This window comes from Rhipicephalus microplus, chromosome 9 (assembly GCF_043290135.1).
Source record: "Rhipicephalus microplus isolate Deutch F79 chromosome 9, USDA_Rmic, whole genome shotgun sequence".
NCBI lineage: Eukaryota > Metazoa > Arthropoda > Arachnida > Ixodida > Ixodidae > Rhipicephalus > Rhipicephalus microplus.
Window position 1 is genome coordinate 66,582,192 of NC_134708.1, and position 22,133 is coordinate 66,604,324.

The 22,133-nt window shown below is 46.3% G+C and overlaps 1 protein-coding gene across 1 annotated transcript in view; it reads right to left on the minus strand.

Moving 5' to 3' along the window:
• Window positions 1-20,512, minus strand: part of LOC119165579 (glycine receptor subunit alpha-4) — a 212,181-nt gene extending 191,669 nt beyond the window's left edge. The window contains exon 1 of the mRNA XM_075873768.1: window positions 20,358-20,512. The gene's annotated coding sequence lies outside the window, so the exon portion shown is untranslated. The remainder of the gene's footprint in view (window positions 1-20,357) is intronic.
• Between the last annotated feature and the right edge of the window lie 1,621 nt (window positions 20,513-22,133).

The window sequence follows — 22,133 nt, forward strand, 5'->3', positions numbered from 1 at the left end:
CCCCGAATATGTTGCCATGTCATTATCGTCTTCATCAGGCACCATCGTCCATCTTTCGACGCCAAGCTCCCCTGTTTTAATGTGTTCTGCTGCCTCTTCAAAGAAATCGGCGTGACCGCAGCTACTTTAGAGTGTATTAAACTGCTCCTTCCCGATTCTCCAGGACTGTTTCAGAACTTCATTTTTATATCTTCCAGTGGGTAAATAAATGCTTTTTGTGCCGGCATGGTAAGACTCTATGACGCATTCTGCGACTAATACCTCTCTAGTGCCTTTCTGACGCAAATTTCCAAATCTTGAGCATCGACCTATTTGATTTTCACCCTTCTCCTTCCCTCCCCTCAGAGTGAATGACGTATTTTACGTTGTGTACAATCGTACCCTCTCAGGCATAAAGTGCTTATTTGCAAGAGATCGCTACTGTTGAGGTGGCGACCACTATATCGGCGGTCGAATTTGCCTGGCTCGTTGAAGCATCATCATTTCCGATCGACTGACGAACATTCAGGCTCACTGCCGATATTTGCAATTCAAAACTACCGCTAACAGCACGCCCAGTGAGCTGCGGCATCTGTTGAGGGCTGTTTTTATAGTCAGTGATGTTGGAGATATCAGTTGTTGATGTGCCCTTCATTTCCTTAGTCATACACCGCATTGGGTGGACATGGCAACTAATATGTGCACAGCTCCACCCAACGCCAACCATTCTGGCACGGGCATTTAGTGCGTTTGTGGCAGTTGCATGTCTATAGTTTCATCATTACTTGCGCGTGCCGGACGCTTTGAACTGGGAAAAGACGAAGATGAACTCGCGCTTCTCGATCGGAACTGTTCCGCTGTTTGCCGCACTGTTATTACTTGTACTCAGTTTATTACCGTGACAAACTGATGGAAGTGCTGGGTACAATCTCAATTCGCTAGTTTGAACTCAAGTCACTTCCAGCTTTGACTACCATTTCAACGATTCCAGTAGAAAACCTGCACTTCGCTTCAGCCACCACTTGCTAAAACTACCTCCTTAATTTGGCCCCTTGAGCTCGGCAAAAATGACCATCGCAACGGCAGGTCACACGCAAGAGAGCAACATGGACCAGCTCACATCCACCCCAAGCGTGGTCTACGCAGCACACATTCTGAAGCCATTTCATGGTTATGTGCTCGAGAACGTGGATGACTGGCTAGACCACTTCAACCGGGTCGCAGTCACCAACGAATGAAATGAAACTAAGAAACTTCGCTATGTCTATTTCACACTTGAAGACTATGCATGCACCTGGTATGAAAACCATAAGCCATCTATCACCAACTGGCAAGAATTTCAGTGACAGCTATGCCATGCTATCAGAAATCCGGAAAGGAAAGAAAAAGCCGAGCAGGCTCTGCAGAGCCGCGTTCCAAAGCCAAATGTAAACGTGCCTATGTTTGTCCAAGACATGTCACGCTTGTTCAAACGCGCTGACCCAGAGATGGATGTGACGAAAAAAAGTTCGACTTCTCTTGGTGGGTGTCAAGGAGCAACTTTTTACTGGACTCATGCGTAAGCCCTTAACTACTGTCAATGAGTTCATAGATGAACCTACTACCATGAAACGAGCACTACAGCAACGCTCTCTGCCGTACGACCGCCAAGCTTCTGCCATCGCGATGCCACTTTTCACCTGTGGGCAAGACTTGGAAGCAATTCGCGAGCTTGTGCGGAGCGTAGGCCTAGAGGAGTTCGAAACGTTCGCCCCACTTCTACTCAGCTGAGTGAGGCGATTCCGCGTGACGTCATTCGCGATGAACTCAGGAACATGCCGAACCCTTGCTCCTAATGTGTGCGGAAGGCTCGGCTCTGTCTTATGCCGAAGCATTTAGGAGTCCTCAGTCTTCTTCCGGATGCCGGCCACCCTCCACTTTTTCACCATCGCCCCGTCAATGCGCTCCTGCAAATACCTATGAAAGCACTTTCCAGCATGACGTTCCGCGTGAAGTCGCCCGTAAATCTGGCTTATGGCGTACCTCTGACAACAGGCTCCTTAGCTGCCACTTCAGTGAAGTGGGCCATCTGTACCACCAGTGTGCGTATCGCAAGATGGGCCTTCAGGGGTTTCACCCTAATGAACGTCGACCCATCAACGAGGAGCATCCTCGCGAGATTCAACAATACCTAGCAGCGCAGCAGCAGTTCCCTCCTGCACAAAGCCACCGGCCTCGTTCACCTTCTCCTCGGCGCTTCGGCTCAGCTAGTCGTTACGCCACGTTTTCTGGTGTTCGAAACAGGTCCCCAAGTCCTGGGCCACGCCAGGAAAACTGAGGCCAGCGGCCTCCGGGGGTGGCGCCGCTATTGACCAAACTGAAAAACATGCTCCGCCACGACATGTTGACGACGACAATTTCCCTGTCACGAAATTTTCTGATTGCGACGCAGCAGTTTCCGCTGACATTTCTATAACCGTCGACAATCACTCGAACACCACACTCGTGAATACTGGCGCAGATTACTCGGTAATGAGTGGTGATTTCACGGTTACTCACCAAAAAGTGATGACGCCATAGAACGCTCCGCAGCTCTGTACCACGGGTAGTAATCTAGTGACGTTGTTTGGGAGGTGCACTGCACGAGTACATATTGGCGCTTCGACCTTCATCGGGACTTTCGTCGTACTGCGGCAATGCTCCAGACAGGCCATCTTGGGAATATGCTTTCTTCGAGAATATGGCACTATTATGAATCTCCGGGAATTGCTGGTGACGCTTTCACGTAACGCACATTACCAGAATTGGGAATCCCGTATAATAGCGTTGCGTGTATCCGACGATTCAGTGACAGTACTACCTCATTCCAGTGTTCTGGTTAACGTGAAGAGTGACATCAACCGAACGGCTCTAGGAGTTGTGGAAGGCAATGTGTCCGTGCTCTTGTCTCGTCGAGTATGCGTCGCCAGCTGCCTCATAAAACTGACACAAAAGCCTGCGAAAATTCCAACTAATTTCAGTCATGAACACCAGCACTTCATGAAGCAGTGTGTCATCACTTATTTCAAAGAAATTTGACTCGAGTGCCAGCTTATCACTAGCGCAACTCTCTTCCCGTACTCACGGCGACAAACAGTCTCCGGTTAAGCTTGATGTGAACTGCACACTATCGACTTCACAGCAAGAGAGTCTTGAGTTCCTCCTGCTTTCCTTCAATTATTGCTTTGCCACGACGTTCGAAATCAAACAGACGCCCATCGCGAAGCACAGAATCATAACAGAGACCAACGAAAGGCCTATTCGACAACATGCTTATAGTGTTTCTCGCAGAGAAAAAGACACCAAGTGCACCACGACCAAGTGCAACAAATGCTTGCTCACGACATCATTCAGCCATCTACAAGTTCATTGATTATGTGAGGTTTAACGTCCCAAAACCACCATGTGATTATGAGAGACGCCGTAGTGGAGGGATCTGGAAATTTCGACCACCTGGGGTTCTCTAACGTGCACCCAAATCTGAGCAAACGGGCCTACATTTCCGCCTCCATCGGAAATGCAGCCGCCGCAGCCGCGATTCGAACCCACGACTTGCGGGTCAGCAGCCGAGTACCTTAGCCACTAGACCACCGCGGCGGGGCCATCTACAAGTTTATGGGCATCACCGGTTGTTTTGGTGAAAAAGAAAGACAGCACATTGCATTTCGGTGTTGATTATCACAAACTTAACATTGAGACAAAGAAAGACGTTTATCCGCTTCTTTGTATAAACGACTCACTCCACTGCCTTCGAAACAACTGATATTTTTATGCATGGATCTACTCAGAGGTTACTGGCAAATTGAGATCAATGAGCGTGACCAGGAAAAAACTGCCTTCATTGCTCCTGGCGTGCTCTTCGAATTTAAGGTGCTTCCTTTTGAACTGTGCTCTGCTGCCACAACATTTCAACGAATGATGGACACAGTTTTGTCCGGTCTCAAGTGGCAGTGTCTTGTCTATTTGGGTGACGTCATCATTTTTTCAGCGACTTTCAAGCAGCATGCACATTGAGCTTCTCTGTGCAATACTTGAGGCGCTCCCAACAGCAGGCCTGTCACTCAAGCCCGAAAATTGCTACTCCGGCTACGAGGAGCTCAAATTTCTCGGCGATGTCGTAAACAGTGACGGAATTCGCCCAGACCCCAAAAAACAGAGGCTGTCGCTGCCTTCCGAACTCCAACAAACAAACACGACATTCGCCGTTTTCTGGGACTTTTGTCGCATTTTCTTCGCTTCGTGCCGAACTTTTTGAAAAGAGCAGAATCCTTACACGAACTCACAAGAGACAACGTTGCTTTTGTGTGGACCCCATAACGACATGAAGATTTTCGCGAGTTACGAGGACACCTCGAGACTTCCCAAATCTTAGGTCATTTCAACAAAAATGCTGACACTAAAATGCACACTGATGCAAGTAATGTCAGCCTCGGAGCCGTTCTTGTGCAATGAGAAGAGGGCATCGAGTGAGTGATTGCGTACGCTAGTCGTACGTTATTATCGGCTGAAGCGAACTATTCCTTCGCAGTAAAGGAATGCCTAGCTGTCGTGTTGGCCATAGCCAAGTTCCGACCGTATTTGTATGGGTGTTCGTTTAAAGTAGTCACTGAACACCATTCTTTGCGCTGTCTTGCAGGCCTCAGAAACCCCCCAGGCCGCCTAACTCGATAAGGTCTCCGCCTACAAGAATTGTATGTTAAGGTGGTTTAAAGTCGGCATGCAAGCACACCTGATGCTGACTGCCTATCACGTGCCTGGTCGAGTCGATGCCTCTAGAACAAACTGACGACGAAAGTTTCCTCATGGCCGTCACAGCCTATGACTTGGCTCAGAAAAAACGCGACGACACAGAACGTCGCCCAATCATTGACTATCTCGAAGAGAAGCTTGAACAGCCACAATGAACATTCAGGCGTACGATTTCATCATTTTTTTCTTCGTCACAATATCCTGTACCAGCGGAGCTTTAATCACAACGCTCAAACCACCCTACTGGTCGTACCATCTGCAATGCAAGACAACATCCTCAAGGCATGCCATGACAAACCATCTTCCGGGCATTTAGGGTTCACGAGTAGTCTGGCTCGTATCCGCCACGAGTACTACTGCCCCAAACTGCCCCGTACCGTCCAGCACAACGTCAAATCCTGCCGAGGCTGCTAATGTCGCAAGACTCCGCCCATGAAATCTGCTGCTGTTTTACACCCTGTGGAGCTACCCCAAGCACCGTTTCAACAAGTTGGCATGGACCTTCTTGGTCCATTTCGGAAATCTTTAGTGGGCAATCACTGGATAATAATTTCGAGACTATTTAACCAATTATTGAGAAACACGAACACTTCAACGCAGTACAGCAAGCGATGTCACGGGCTTCTTCATTCATGCTGTCGTTCTCCGCCATGGTGCACCAGCCAGGGTTCTAGCCGACAGAAGCACGGCTTTCACCGCCGAACTGCCGGAAGAAGTGATAATACTCAGCGGCACCGTACATCGCCGGACGACCACTTACCATTCGCAAGCTAATCGCTTACCGGTACGGCTCAATAAGACCATCACAGACATAATTTCCATGTATGTCGGCGTCAACCATTAAAACTAGGATAGTGTCCCCCCTTTCGTAACTTTCGCGTATAATACCACCGTGCAAGAAACTATGGGATTTACACTTTTCCGCCTGCTTCAAAGGCCACGAAGTTGCTACGATGTTAGACGCCATGCTTTTACCACCACCGAAAATTCTGACCAGTATGTGCAGCGCGCCGCAAAAGCTCGACAACTAGCGCGCTTGCGCAGACACTCTCAGAAAAAAATACGATACTCACAGGTACAACCTTCACCGCGGAGAAAAAATATGGCTCTGGAGTCCTGTAAGCCAACGCGGCCGCTCTGAGAAACTCTTGCGTCGTTATTTTGGTCCTTACCGTGTTCTTCGGCACCTCAGCGATGTCAACTACGAAGTTATCGCGGAGCCCAGCGAAAGGGCACTCCCGTAGTGGTGCACAGCCGAACATCGTCTATGTGGCGAGGATGAAGCCGTATTACTCACACTGAAGACTTTTTCTTGCCTTCACACATCTGAAAGCATCGATCGATGCTTTTGCAGATGGGGAGTAAAGGCACTGGCATGTAGTGGGTTTGTGGCTGTTTCATAGCTATAGTTTCATCCTTACTTGCGCGTGCCGAAGGATTTGGGCTGGGAAAAGACGAGGACGAACTCGCGCTGCTGGGTCCGAACTGTTCCACTGTTTGTCGCACTGTTATTACTTGTACTCAATTTATTACCGTGACAATATGAATTCTCTAAGCTCCCAGCTCCATTTAGCCCGCCGTAAACGCCAAAACTGTGTGGTGCAGTACAAGATGCCTTTGCAGATGTACATACGTCTGGCTCCTACACGGACAACACCTATGCATAAATCATTACGACAAAAGAAACGACAAAGTTGAGAAACTGTGTTCTATTGTGTAAACAGTCGGCCACCTGCCGCGTATGATACACCGTGTAAATTTCTCACCACTAACAAGGAGGGCTTGGAGCACCCTCGTCATCAGAGGGGTAAGCTGTGCCACTCAACATTGAGTCGTGCTTACTTCGAAGACAGCACCGAGGCCATAATCTTTTGGCAACATCATCTTTAAATTTATGGTGTCACTAGTACCATAGCTTCAATTAGGCATTAGATTTTCACAACACAATCACGCCCAATAGTTCACGTCTTCGGACACCTTGTGTTTCACTGCATCTGCAAGACGGGGTAACCCTACTGCAGCTTCTTTCTCATTTTCAACTATATATCGCAGTAGGCCTGCATAATGGCAGCTAAAGCGCCATCGAGATTTCCAGTGGCCAATCTCTTATTTAGTCTTCATTGAACAAGAAAGGTGTCCATTGCTGTGGTTCTGTTGTATTCCGGCTTTGCTATTGCGTTTTGTCATTATCCGTGTGTCTTGCCTATGCCCTTCCAACATGTCCCGCAGAATTTTGTTATCCTGGCCCTATCCATTTTCTACCATTCTGTATTGCCTCGCAACGCTACGGGGTAGCGCGCGATGGTGCGTGCACATACCGAATGCTTCTAAACAACGCTGATTGACCCAGACGAAGCGATAGTGTAAGAGAAAGAGACGTTAGCACAGTCAGAGTCACGGGAGGAGAAACTTCCTGTAGGTCCTGTCTTCACGCACATCACTGCGGATCAAGGCATACAGTCGATAGCTTGGTGTCGAACTCCTGAAAGGCTCGAAAACGTACAAGGTGGCACAAAAAGTTTAAATTAGTGTTTATTGTAGTGAAGAAGTATATCGTGACGTAAAATGTAATAGACATCTATATGTTGTATAAGACAAACGCTACAGCAACCTGTACGTTATGGCGACACTGCTAAGGCAGTAATTGTCAGTGTTCCAAACAATACAAGCACCAGCACCGATTCCTTTAAAATACCCGGCAAAATAAGGTGATTTGAGCGCTATAGCGCAACTGAATTGCTGCGTCTATCACGAAGTATGCTTGTTGAGGTAAAGTACACCTACAGCTTCGGCTACGCACTCTAGTAATTTGAACGAATGCTCGTATTCGTATGGCGAACACAAAAAACTTTTATTGTGAAGATTTACATGCAAAGGCCATGACGTGCTTATGGGTTGGTCCGTAGGGGTGGATTGGTTGATTTGATTTGTGGGGTTTAACGTCCCAAAACCAACATTTGAGGTAGGAGTGGACGGAATATTAATTTTGACCACTGAATATTTAACATACTCACTACCTTAATTAAACTGTGTTCTTTGAACTTTGATCGCCCGAAAAGGAAATTGAGCCTGATATTAGGACTAAACACCATGACACTTTACTTTCCAAGCTCATAACAGGCGTGTAAGCACATCATGTGAGCTAGAAAAACAAGAACATAATGAACCTGAACTCCACTGACGTGTTCCTATAGCCTTATTACCCTATACGAGTCAAATTTGATGTTATACAATGTAGAAGACATGTAACAGAACAAAGCGATCCACGAACAGGTTCCAGACGGTACCTTGAGGCAATTGGGCGTGTCTGACTGCAGCTCAACGTATTCGAGGGCGCATCAATGGATATAAGCCTCTTCAAGTCCAACCCACTACGAACTTAAGGCATGCGCACGCCATAAAGCTGGCTATGGTTTTGAGGTGAAGGACAATAATAAGTGATCCACTTTACGACCGAATACGCCTAAATCACGGTAAGATAAAGAGAAATACCATACCTGGCACACTCATCCCTACCTGGTCTTTATTAACAGACGTCTTCATCTGTGTACATATAAATTCTTGTATTTAGTTCAAGCGAAATTCCTGCAATCATCGTTGGAAATCGAGCCTATGACCTCGTACTTAGTATTACAACAAAAAAGCCGCCTTGCTTTGAAAGCGAGCGAGCCTAGACAATGCTATTTAAAAAGACAATCAATAATTCCGAAGTTTTTATTATGGTACTCCTAAGGATTCACTGACAAGTGAACACTTATCAAAAAATTCTGCTAGACGCCTTGCGGCGCTACCACACGTCAGTTGAGATGCGACGCCACATACAAGCTAGAGAATGAATACGAAGATACACAGCCAGTGTGGCAGGTATAGCCAAAATCAGCTCTGTAGCATGGCAAACAACAGCTATTTTTTCGAAAAATAGCAAATACTGATGTCTCAATTTTACCACGCGTGGTCCTGTTGAACGCTGGGGGTCACATTGTGGGACATTTTGCACAGGAGCGTCATACTCAGGCGCAGTCCTCAATGATACAATTGAACTTACAAGGCAAGTGTGATCCCTACCATACGCAGTCTTCCTAGTGTTGCACCCTCTTGACCTGAGCTTGTCGCAAACGCAACGGAGGCGTGAATCAAAGTAACTTTAAACACAGCAATAAAAAGTAAAAGTGATATGTTCGTTAGTGGTCTTGTCGCATTCGTAGTGTGTAAAATGAGTTCAGGATTTCTCTCCGAAGAGTTAACGCTGATGTGCGATTGCCCTGTGGGTGCACAAAATATATAGTTTTTCTTCTGCAATTTGTTGTGTTCAGTGAAAACTCTACACAAAAACTGTGTTCTCGAAAGCCGATGGGGACATTTAGTGAAACAGAAATGGCACATGGAATAACGAACTGAATCAGAGTACAACAAAGAAAATAAAGCCGGAATTGAGCAGCTCGATCAATATAAATAAATAAAAATGAAAACGCCATGGTGCATTCTTCAACACCCATTTCATTTAAACATACGGTCTTTATTTACTAAGGTATTTCCGATTCCATTATACACGCTACCTATTAGTCCGTGGCTATTTTTTGCCTCATAGAATGGGTCTGTTCTGTGGAGGATCGACCTGCAATACACAATTCACACAGATTGAAGATAATGAACAGCTTCAAAGAAAAGCTGCTTTTTTGCAGTTCGATTTCATTATTTCGCATTCGTCCGAATTTCACAATACCTGAAAAAACTTGACACTTACTTGCCTGAAAAATTTTCCTAGACACAGAATTGTGCCGGGTTCAGCTTTTGACTTCCGAATACTTTAGCAGAAGAAGCAACAGACAAATTAGTTAAAGTTCGTGCACTGAGAGGGGCGACAGACAGAGAGGATACGCGGAAAATAAAAAGAGAACGAGGAGGTCTACCGTACAGATCTCATGTTTATTGCCCCGGAGAGAAAGAATGGGGACATTTGTGTAACACCAAATCTACGACAGGTTATCAAGGGTGAGCTTTGTTCGGACAATAAGCAACCTACCAAACGACCTCACAGATGAGGCGCCAGCGCCCATCGCGATCTCAGGCTGCCAACTCTGTCGACACTGTTATTGCTAGCTGTTTTTTATCACGACTTGTACCGGTGACATGATGGCCTGAGTTCTCATCAAGCTTCCAGCAATATCGCGCGCACATTTCATTTTGATTGGTAACCCAGATCAGGAGCCTACAGCTTCGCCTCTGTGTTGCCCGCAACTAAAGTCAGCACCCTGACCAGCACTATGCGTCCAATATTTTACGAGCTGCAGCGCCTTTTTCGTGGGCAAATGTGTTTGCTGGTAAACGATTTAACCAAATTATTTGTACAAAAATATTTCAGCGTCGAGCCACTGGCCATCAGCACTGCAGGTAGTTACCAAACGCGACCCTGGAAACCAACATTCGTACGCTGAATGCCACGCTAAAGTTTAATGATATCACCAATCATTATCTGGTAAACACAAACCAAGCATTTGCTCTCCCTTTCAGTTGCTAACAGCAAGAGTGACCTTGACGATGCCGACCACACAGCAACCTTTCAGAGCCAAGTAATATTACGCATAGCCAGGTCAGTGTTTTCATTTGATGACATCTAGTCCTGTGGCCTTTGGATGATAGCAGAGTTCATACGTCACAGAAAGCGCGCACTCCTGAGAGGGTTCCCGTACTCGACGTATAACTAACAACTGCGGAAACTTTTCTGCATTTAAACTCGCATTGTTTGTTTGGATTGTACGCCCGATTGTACACCAGATTGTACGCCCATTTTTTTTTGTTCTTACTACGCTCCTGAAGAGTTCAAATTTTTTTTCGCAGCTGCAGACGCCCGCTACTGATCATGAATTCACACCTACCAGGAAAGCTCCTCCTCGACCAGTGCTGACCGTACATTCACTACCCAATTCCAGCAAGCGTATTGTCAATTGCGCTTCTGTGGTGGGCGACTCTACAAGAGTAAGATCGCTGCTTTAGGTGCAGACTAACGTTTTGCGTTCAGGAAAACCGCTCTCCTGAAAAACACGCCCACCTTCTACTATGACAACAAGCTTCCTTTTCGGCCCTTCCACGTTTCAGGTACCTTCCACGTGGCATAACATTTCTCCTCCGAAGGAACCACGTGTGACGCTTTTTTAATTTTTCATATGAAGAATAGGCCTAACCTGTAAAAATATTTGCTGGGCAGTCATCATTTTTTAACAAACAACGTTGAATTGAGGGGGATGATCATAGAGTCATGAATGACAGAAGCCTTTTGCCTTTAGCTTGCGATTCTTTGTATTGCACGAAGAGAACACGTGTCTTGGCGATCCGCCCTGGCAGAACTGTACGCACTGAATGCAGCGCAATGCCGTCATCCTTCTCATACGGCACTGTCGTTCATCGCTCAACTTCGTGCTCATTCGTGCGAATGCATCCCGCCTCTTCCTCAAATAAAAGGTGCATGACAACCACTTCGCTGGAGTGTGTCACAAAGCGTCTACCAGTGTCTCATAAAGTGTTTCCTAGCATAAGTTTTAAGTCTCTCGGTGGACAAGTGAATGTTTCCTTTGACAGCGTGGTCAGATTGCCATCACTGGCACAATTCTGGTGGCATAGAGACCCAAGTTTTCAATTCCTGCACATCCATTCCCATCGTATTCATCCTGCCTATCTTTTGTCACGGTAATAGATGATGAATTCTCTGTGGTATAGACCCGTTTTTTCTCCCGCATGAAGCGTTCGAGACGCAGTAGATCGCCACCGTTCAAATGGCGACCACTTTATCGGGCTTCAAATTTACCGGGAACATCGAAGCATCATCAGTTCCGACGACAACCACTCTTGCTCCTCACGAAGACTTCCTCTACATAACAACCGCCCACAGTTCGCGGAAGCGGGTGCGTCGTCCACTGAAGAATGCTTTTTAACCAGTTCCTTGGCGGATGTCGGTTGGCGGTTTTCCTCTCGTGTTCCTAACAATACCCTGTATCAGGCGCTAGCGACTAACGTGTTGGCAGTGCAACACCGCACCAACCAAATGAATTTCCTTACCCCCGAACTGCACTCAGCTCCGTTTAATATCCAAAACTATATACGGTGCAGTTAAAAATGCATTTGAAGACAACACCTACGGCAATGTCGTTGCGAGCGAGCAAATGACAAAGTCAAAAAAGCAGCGTTTTCTGTTCTCTCTGCATTCGGCCGCTTATCGCATGATGATATGGTGGAATTCTTGCTGTTCTCTGAGTAGAAACACGAAGCAACCCCGTAATCAGAGGAGGCGGCGGCAGTCAACCCTGAGCCATGCTTGTATCGAACACTGCACTTTGACGGTTACCATAGTGCAGCGTTGTCTACACAATTAAAGCGGCCCTGTCCACACCTCTATCACGCGAAGTAGTTGACCTCTTGTTGCCCCTTTTATTTCACAGCCCATGCAACTGAGGTGCGCTGCTATAGAATCTTCTCTTTGTTCCTAAAGTTCAACAAGTATACATGGCATTGTGCAACTCGGCATGTCGACAGGGTCCACAGCAGCAGACCTGTGCTGTGACATTCTTCATTCAACGTGGATAATACGTGTTATTTTGTTTCCCTCGCATTTCAGTACTACAATTTCGGTTTGTCGTTTTCCTTGCGCCCTTCCCAAACCATCCAATCCTATGTCCCGCAGGGTTTTGTCGCCTGGCCTGACCTTTCGAATACCCATCTTCTTGCCCCCTACACGTTATAGTGCAGCACGCTGTGGCGCGTGGGCACACCAGTTGCTACTAAATAAGACTGATTGCTCCTGACGAAAGGACAGAGCAAAAGGAAGAGATGTTAGCCCATTGAAAATTCGTCGCGATGAGGCTACTAGTTGGTTGTTCCTCCGCACACCTGTCTGTGGATAAATCCGCACGCTCTGAAGCTCGACTTCAAAGATCTGCAATGCAAGAAGAAGTGCGCAAGGGCACCGAAAGCTTAATTAGCGTTCCTCAAAGTCCACAAGTGTATCGCGAAGCAAAAGGTAGAAAATGACATGTAGTAACAAAGGTACTACACTAACCCTTGTGTTGCAGAGACCTTAACAAGGCAATAATCGTGAGTGTTATTGCGAATGCAAGCCGCATCTATTCACCAAGTTACGATGGGCACTATTGTAAATTAAACCGGGCAGTGAATTGAATTCTCCCGTCTATATAGAAGTCTCGTTTCGAAGTCAAGCCTTCCGGTAACTTTATTTAGAGGTGTGTGAACAATCGGGTTTTGAAATCGACGTGAATAATGCTCAATAGAGTGATTAGACTCCATTTCAGTATAGCTAATGGTCAAAGGTTCCAATAACTCGACAGGACGAGAATATAAAATAAGGCAAAGAACAGTGGTGCAACCTTGTTAGGTTGAGTGAGTAAAACTAACGCTGAAGTCATTCGGTAGGTCCCTCGTTAACATTTTTCCATATATCTTCGCTCAAAAGCAAGCACGTGTTATTTTAAAAAAGATTAAGTCTACTGTAACCTCAAATGAAAAAAAAGGAAACAGAGAAAACTGTCAAGCCCTCCACAACTTGACTTTCGAAATGAAGGCACAAACTTCTTGCGTAGTTTGGTCACGTATGCCACAAGTGCCGTAAAACATCGCTACTTTGGCCCGCAAAACGTTTATCAGCTTCACATGTGAAAATTTGTGACGCAAATCCTGCTCACGCGCTAGGGGCTTATTATTCACTGCCAAGTAGAAACATATTGATTGATAGATATGTGGGCTTTAACGTCCAAAAACCACTATATGTTTATAAGAGACGCCATAGTGGAGGGCTCCGGAAATTTCGACCACCTGTGGCTCTTTAACGTGAACCCAAATCTGAGTACACGGGCCTACAACATTTCCACCTTCATCTGAAATGCTGCCGCCGCAGCCAGGATTTGATCCCGCGAACAGCGCGTCAGCAGCCGAGTACCTTAGCCGCTAGACCACCGCGGCGGGGCAAGTAGAGAAATAGAAGAAAAACATACCTGCATAAACACGCCGCCACTGTGGCGTTTCTTATAAGTGTCGCTCAGGTGAAACACCGCGTTCGTGGCTATGTGGGCACACTGCGCTGAAACTGAAAAGTTTTGAAGAGAACACTTTGAAAACTTAAGCAGTAAAAAAATCACCGTGTGGAGTTAACCTCATTGATACCGCAAGCCTGGTACACTCATCCCAAAGGTATTCAAAGTTGGGTGAAGTGCAGAAAGCATCAGAAAAGGAGCAGAGGAGAAGAGGAGTGGGCATAAAGCAGTTAAGCTGAATCACTCTTGAATCGCATGGTAAATGATGTTACTCCAGAAAGAAGTTGTTCTTTAAGACAAAAAATAGGATTGCATTACAATAAAATGATAATGAACCGAATGTTAATGTGGATCGATGATGAATCAAACGAAGAAATCAAAGAATGCAATATAACAATAAAGTTGGTGTTTAGATCGTGACCTACATATGATGCGAGTCACAATAGATATGTGGTACCTATAAAATTTTATAACTGACTCATATTGTGACGAAAATTTCTATTATATCAAGTTGATGTAACTGCAGCTAGCGTACCACGACGAAGCTGGCTAAATACATACACTGAAAGTGGCTTTCGTTCACAAGAAGTCCATTAAAGTTAAAATTGGTGGTGTTTGCGTGAGCGAAAGAAAGCGATACCAAGAAGTACCACTGCTGTCGACTGAGAACGTATTGATGAATAAATTATTGTCTTTAGAGTAAATGCTCATCATCTCTTTGCGTAGCGTTATAATGGACCTCCACAACTTGGCGCCGCTTGGAGGCGTGGGATGATTTCGGCGAAGTCTAGCATTATTGGTTCCGGCTCAACGCTCCCCAAGGTGTCCGGAAGCGGCGACAACACGAAGGTCGTACTTCGAACTCTTCTCTGCAACCGTCGTCAAAAACTATTTGAACATTCCCGACCATATCATAAACTAGGAAGGGCTATTTCAGCTGATTAAAAAGGGCGGTCACCTCTGCGCTGCTTTGTTCATCAAAGGTGTACCGGATAACAGGCCGAGTGTCTGGGATCAGCCTCCGGTGACGTTTTCAATATTCCGTGATGCCATCATGTCCTGGCTTCCCACACGCCGCGGCCTGCCCAGCACCTCAGCCACATCGAAGAGTAAACAATGAACGTGGGACGCCACGTCGTTGTATTTTGCTGTCGTGCCGGATAATACGGTGTCTGGTGTTGCGATTCTTCGTCCTCGTGGGACGAACTGGACCTGCCTCTTCCCTTTCACCTGGGTTGGGAAGGAGGCAGCCTTAGACTTTCTCATTTTAGGGAAGGAGATGAAGACTACCTCTTCATTGGACTGCCTTGGACTGAATTGTTTCCCCAGCAGGGAATCATCGGAAGACCCAGGCTTCAAAAACCAAGATGCTCAAGGATGTTACCATCATTTGCACGTTACGTTCAGCACGTAAACACTGCAAATAAACGTTCCTGATATCAGCCCTGGCTATATGCTTGTCTTCTCTCCGAGACTTGACTGACTCCGGTCCTGGTACATTCCTCCTGTGAAACTTCATTTCCACTGACGTACTAAAAAAAGTAAAGCAAAAAATGAAGTTGTGGGAAAACTTGTTCTTTCTAACGCCTTCCAGGTATTGAGCCAATGAAAATAAATAAAAACGGGTTGGTAATAGATATCCAAAGTGCAAAATTTGAAGAAATTCCAATTGATAAATGTAAAATTGTGGGCGAGAGGTAAGGTGCAGGTGTTCTTAGGCTAATGGAACACAGATACCCGTGGGGGCTCAATAGGATAATGATTGGGGAAGAACGAGCTGGGCCACACCCAGTTCGAAATGAAACGAGCCCAGAAAAAAAAAACGACAGGGGGAGATAGAAAGAAACGAAAAAGGGAGGTCGAAAGAAGGAGACGTAGCGAAGGGTGTTTATCGTATTTTACAGGCAGCGAGTAAGTTCGTGCATCAGGTTCAGGTTGACAAAACAATGTAACACAGGGAGTCCTTGAGTCCTAAGTGTGACGCAAGATCCTCGTTCGTGAAGACGGTGCACTTCGACGTAACCGGCAGCAGAACCTCCCGTAATAGAACCAGCACGTCCACACCTTGGTCGGGTGTGTCCACAAGCAGGGTAGCTCGCAACGTCAAGTGGCTAGACCGAAATCGTTATCGAAGGGCATCCCAGGTGCTCTTAATGCTCACCGGTGGGTGTATTCTTAACCTGTACAGTTCACGTAGTGGGCGTAATCTTGACAGAATGATTTACTGCAGTTATGAAGCTTCTCGAACACTGTAAGCGCGGTTTGCCCTGAGAATTACTGAGAGTGAAATTAAGCGACAACAAAAACTGTAGAAGAAAATGTAGCATAGCTCCCCTCTAAAAAATACATCGTCTCGATGCTTTAAAAAAGACAAAAGTACAAGAAGAAAGAACATAAGCAATACGTACAAGCAATAAAGTACAGTAACAACAACAAAATACAGTATTCATGTTCGTGCATGAAATGGCTTGAGGCGGACGACTTCGGGTCGAGCAACGCGCCGTTGAGAGTTCGTAATGTGGACACGAACAACCTCTTAATCGAGTGAGCCGAGACGTTAAACTGCTCTGTACAGTCCAAAGTACCATCACAGAAGCTTTTCACTGAGTCCACGTCGGCGTATCGGCGTGCACACACAGACACGGTCACTGGGCTGGTACTCTACGATGCTTCGTCGAAGGTTGAAACGGCGGCTGTACAAGCTTCTTCCACGCCCTGAAGGTAGGCGGTGACGTCGAGGTTTCCTTCTTCAGCAAAGTTTGGCAACATGGCGTCGAGCGTCGTTGTGGGATTCTTCCCGTAGACCAACTTGTACAGCGACATATGCTTCGCCTCTTGTACTGCCGGATTCTATGATAAGGTCACGGACGGATGGATAGCGTCCCACGTTTTGTGTTTGACGTTAACGTACATGGCCAGAATGTCGGTGAGGGTCTGTGCGAGAGGTACTGGGATTGAAACCTAGTACTTTCGCCAGACGTCACGAGGTCGTGACATGGACGAAGGAAGCAGACTGCAGGTCGAATATTAATCTATTTGGGCTGAACTTGTGGCCACGTAAAACGAAAGTCGGATTACAGCAAGACACTGGCACTGATAGCGGCGAGCAGTGCGTCAGCTGTCCATCAACTGACAAGCGGCGAAGCGCGTCGGTATATATGTGACGTAGGAAGGCAGTGACTGATGGTAGAGGCAGAGGATGAAGAAGTGCTTTAGAATAAACATGGCGTATGAGCCAGGCCACGTCTCCCATTCATCATAGCGCCACACGAGTCAACAGGATGAAGACCTGACAGCCAGTTCATCAACCAGCCATCATCATCGAACACATCTGCAAGACGCAGTGACTCAACGTAGACCACTCAGAGTGCATCCAAACTCTACACCATGACCAGCATCATGACAGCACTATCAGCTGACCTTGACATCCCAAAGTACACCGGATCAGCGGACGACGGACCCGTACAGGACTGGTTCAACCTATTCGAGCTCCACGCCACCGCTGCATCATTAGTGAAACGGGAGATGATCATCAACTTTACCGACTATGCCTCCGGTGAGGCTTTCAAATTTTACCTCACCTAGATCTTCGAGAACGATGAGTCTTGGAAAAAGATCAAAGAAGAAATGATCACCAGTTTTAAAGAAAACGATAAAGATCTGTCCACACCACATCAGCGGAAGGCTTCTCAACTCAACCATAACAGTTCCGCGAAGTCTTCCCGCAGTAACCCTATTTTCCAAACAAGACCTCAGAAAAAATATACCACCAATGTACCATCATATGACTCTTCCAAAAAAAAAAAACGCCCCGCAATCAAACACCGACTGGTAACTTGCACTTCGCAACATACAAGGTAAAGTCTCTGTATACCGAAAGGAATCTAGACCATTCCGCCAAAAGACAACCTAAGGCCGGCTTTCCCATGAGCAATGAAATCGGCATTTTCAACCTGTTAACTGCAACACACACATCAGATGTTACTGAACCGCCCGAATAACTTGATTCTTCATGTCACACGCAAGGCCCAGACAATTTCGAACGTGTGACGGCATTTACGCGTGACGGCATTTACGCGTGACGAGCTGGTGAATCTTCACAATACCTGCCCACACTCTGACGTTCCGGACCGGAGTCTTGCACTTGACGATGAGAGCACGTGTATAAACTTTACATCCAATATTGCAGCGTTATCGCTAGCGGCGAGGTAGGTTCCCGAATAGTGTGTAATATTCATGAAGTGGGCGTAATCTTAAGAAATGGTATATTGCAGTCCTGAAACTTTCCGAACACGGATAGGGGTGGTTTGCGCTAAATACTGATAGTGGAATGGGGTGATAATAAAAACTTAAGGAGGGAATATGTATGCATGTATGTACGCACGGATGTATGTACCCATGCGTGCATGTCTGCATGCATTATGCGTGTATGTATGCATGTATGTATGCATGTATATATACATGTATGTATGCATGTATGCATTTGTGTATGTATGTATTTCTGTATGCGATGAATGCGTGCGACAAATGCATGCGACGAGTTCACACGTTTCAATGTGCACATTCTTCTACGTGGAAGTTCATCTATGAACTTGTTAACATGTCAATTTTTCGAGAAGTTCAACCCCCCCCCCCCTTCTTCATTCGTCAACGGCAGCGCCTTTACTTCAGCAAAACGATCAATGTCGGCGTTTTTAAAGCATCCTCGTCTGGAAGTTTGTCCTTCCCTACTCAGATCAGTAGAGCACCGAGTGTCGATTGAAAGATGAGGCAGCGTTTCTCAAGTTACATTGCTGCCGATCAGCGATGATAAGCAGTGACCTTTTTTGCAGGAGGGGGACTGCCATCGTATTTCTCCTACGAAAGGAGAGTGCATATGTATATCGCAATATCGTGCGAACCCTGCCGCTTTTCTAAGCAATATTGAAGAGAGTAACGTTCTAGAATACGTTCTTGAATATTTCGAATACGTGTAGCAAAAGCAGCTGGTGCTGTTCAAATCATTTGTTGGGGAACCTCGAAGTGCCGCTTTCCTGAACTGATTAACCTCCCTGCCTTTCCTTCACTACCATTTTCTCCTCTATGATGCACTGCTGGCTTCCGCTTAAAATACGCGAAGAAGGATGTTCTGTCAAACAACGTAATGTCAAATTACGCCACGCCGATATGCTTTGGTACTGAAGTGCAACGCATAAGCGTGTGTATGGTTACAATTCAGGGTGAGTGAAGGTTCATCGCCCCAAAACCACATATCTTGGCTTTGCACCACCTCGCCCTACCCCAGCGCACACCTATAAGGCGCTACGCACCAGACAAGCGGAGGGGCAACCCACGGCCGGCAGCTTGATCAATTGAGACAAGTATCATTATGCAGGTGTTGAATAGGGCTCGTGGCATTAACATTGCGTGAGTATCCAGGCTAACCCAACGCATTTTGTACCTTGTTCTAAAACTGCCTAACGACGCATGTGCAATAGAAAAGAGCGCTAAAGCAAAACTGCGTGCGTCACTCATCGACTGCCTATGCGGGCCTTGACTTCATATATGAGACCATATTACGCTATTGTATGTCGAATTAGAGTTTGTGGGACAGGGTACTCTTAATTTTTAATTTAATGGAAAGGTTTGGTCTGTCCGTGAACACCTTTGTGTTAGCGGTATACGTACCGTAGCCGGAAACGAGAGGTGCCGGATAGGTGGTGATATTTAGCGGGGTCGAGATGAACTAGCCACGCATATAATTGTTAGCGCTAAAACATACTGCATTCTACTTCTAACATAGCATGCAGTTTTTGAACTTTTTATGCCTCTCAAAAAACTACACGGCAGGAAACGCGTGTAACTGTGGGTAAACAAAGCGTCACAAGATGTCCGCACAGTCGACCGGTAACCCGGTGTTCTGTTAACCAGTTTGCGTATACCGAAATACATCTATTGCGTAAAGTTACGAAATACCTCTATTGCGTAAATACCAGTTTGCGTATACCGAAAAACCTCTGCTGTAGCTTTCCACGACGATAGCGTATGACGAGTGCGCAGTGGCGATAACCGCTCGCGCAAAGCTCTGAGCAATGTGTTTTGAAGCTGCCTGGTTTTCTACTCGTAAACGCAAGAAGAAACGAATCGAAATCGCAAGAACCACAAACAGCGGCTGCCGCTTCGTGCGGGACCACAGCCTTCTATCGGCCATCGATCGATAGGCGCAAATGAACGACGGCCCGGAAAAACACGCTAGCCCAGAAAGCGAGCTATGAGCACGTGGTGGACTGGTTTTACATGTGGTCATAAACCCGCAGACACGTATTCAACGAGACGTAAGCCCCTGGCGTCACTGTGGGCATAGGGTGATCTTTTTTTGCCGCGACCGGATTTCGTAATTATCGAGTAAACGTGAAACTCTCGGTAACGAATTTGGGCGAAGAATAAACATTTTTTGTACTATTGTAAACAGAAACAGTGCCGGTGTAGGGCCACTAGCAGCGTATTTTTAAGAATTTTTGACATAATTTCTACGGCGCTAAAGAATTTGCACAAAACACCACGTTAGCTTGAAAAGCATAGAAGCCTACTCACGGACCATTTCACAGGCAAAACGAACAAAGAGGGGGTCCTGCGTAGGCTATTGGGACGTCTCGCAGCAGAACGTTGTAATATCAAGGCTTATAAATTGTTCTTTGTTGGACGGAAGCTGTGTCGCCATGTCACATCGTCTGTCTTTCGCAGGCTCATACTGCGCGTCGGGGTCACGCTTTCCAGTTCGCAAAACAGTTTACCTACACTGCGCCTGCGCCAACACGCGGAAAGTGAGGAAAGTTAATGATCGGGCGACGAGTAGATAATCGCAACGCGCGATAGTTATTATCGCGTGAAAAAACGGCTGAGATACCTGGCGGCGTGAATTGCGTCGTGCGTGGCCCACCGGTCGTAGCTTATCAGATCTTCTCAACACGGCATATAGATACAACTGCGCCACTATCCAACGCTACCTATTTTTTTTCGCTTGCCTAGAGAAGGAAGCAGCTATCTAGTTCTTTGAAGGAAAATGAACATATTTCTGTGATTCGAGCAAGCACATTTTTATTTGACGCGTTACCCTCAAAATCACGTGCGTTATACAATAGGCCTAGAAAGCGCAATCGGCGTCAAATTATTGTTTTTTTCTTTTTACCCAACGGTGATAAAGAGCGTGTTCCGCTGAAATTCCGACATTTGTTTCGGCGTTCGCATTGTTGACTGTGAGCGAAAACTCGCGAAAGATGCAACTAAAAAATTATAAAAGCAGGCTTTTTGCGAGGCAAGAACGTGCTCTAGCACGGAGCCCCCGAGATTTATTAAAACTGTTTCACACACACACACACGCACGCACACACAAACACACACACACGCACACACACGCACGCACACACACACACGCACGCACACACACGCACATCATTATAACCAGTAGAACAATCGGAAAGAACAGCTGCATAGTTTCACGTGGTGCCCTGCGGGTTCTAGCGGGCAACGTTTGCTCATTCTCGAAAGACGTGATTATGGCGTATAGTGGGCACTTAACAACTGTGCTTGCATTAGACATTCAATACTTTGAAAAGGGCCATAATTACTTTGCGATAAATCGCTGAAGCTCTAGAATCGTGTGAATATGGCAAGAAGTGTGCGACCAAGAAACCTGCGCGCATCAATTTTTCGCGTATTCCTTACTGACACCAGCGTATAGCTTTCTCTTGCGACTGCTGGGTATTTGCCAGAACACTGAAAACAACTAATGCCAGGAAGGCAGAGTAGTCGATGTTGATTAGTGCAGCAATGCGATGGCGTTAGATGAGCCCGAGTTGCGGACGTCATGATGTCGATGCCATTGCTAATTACCGAAAAATTGCATGCCGAGTGGGCTGATCCCGGATGCCATGCAGCACCCCGTGAGATTAACAGATCTTCAGTCGAGTCGGGAACACTGCAATGGAATGAGTATCAAGCCATTTCAATACGTAGACGTGAAACTGTCTTATAATCTCTATTAATCATAAATATTAGATTTAAATGTCCCCAAACCACAAAATAATTATACGGGACGCCCCTAGTTCGAGTGTGCTATAATAGGGAAGGGATCCGAACGAGCATTGAGAAGTGAAGCCCAAACAAAGTCAAGCCGCTTCTCGCGCTGACATCGGTAGGCTGCAATCCGTCATACTTTAGGAGTGGTACGCGACTTTATTAAAGTGGTTCAGTTGTATGATAACTGTTTCCCACTCAAAACACGCATGTTGAATCGGTGCTGTGAATGAAAAGGTGTTAATTTCAGCGTCACTCTTTATAGCCGTATAGGTTTCATTTGTTTTTTTAACT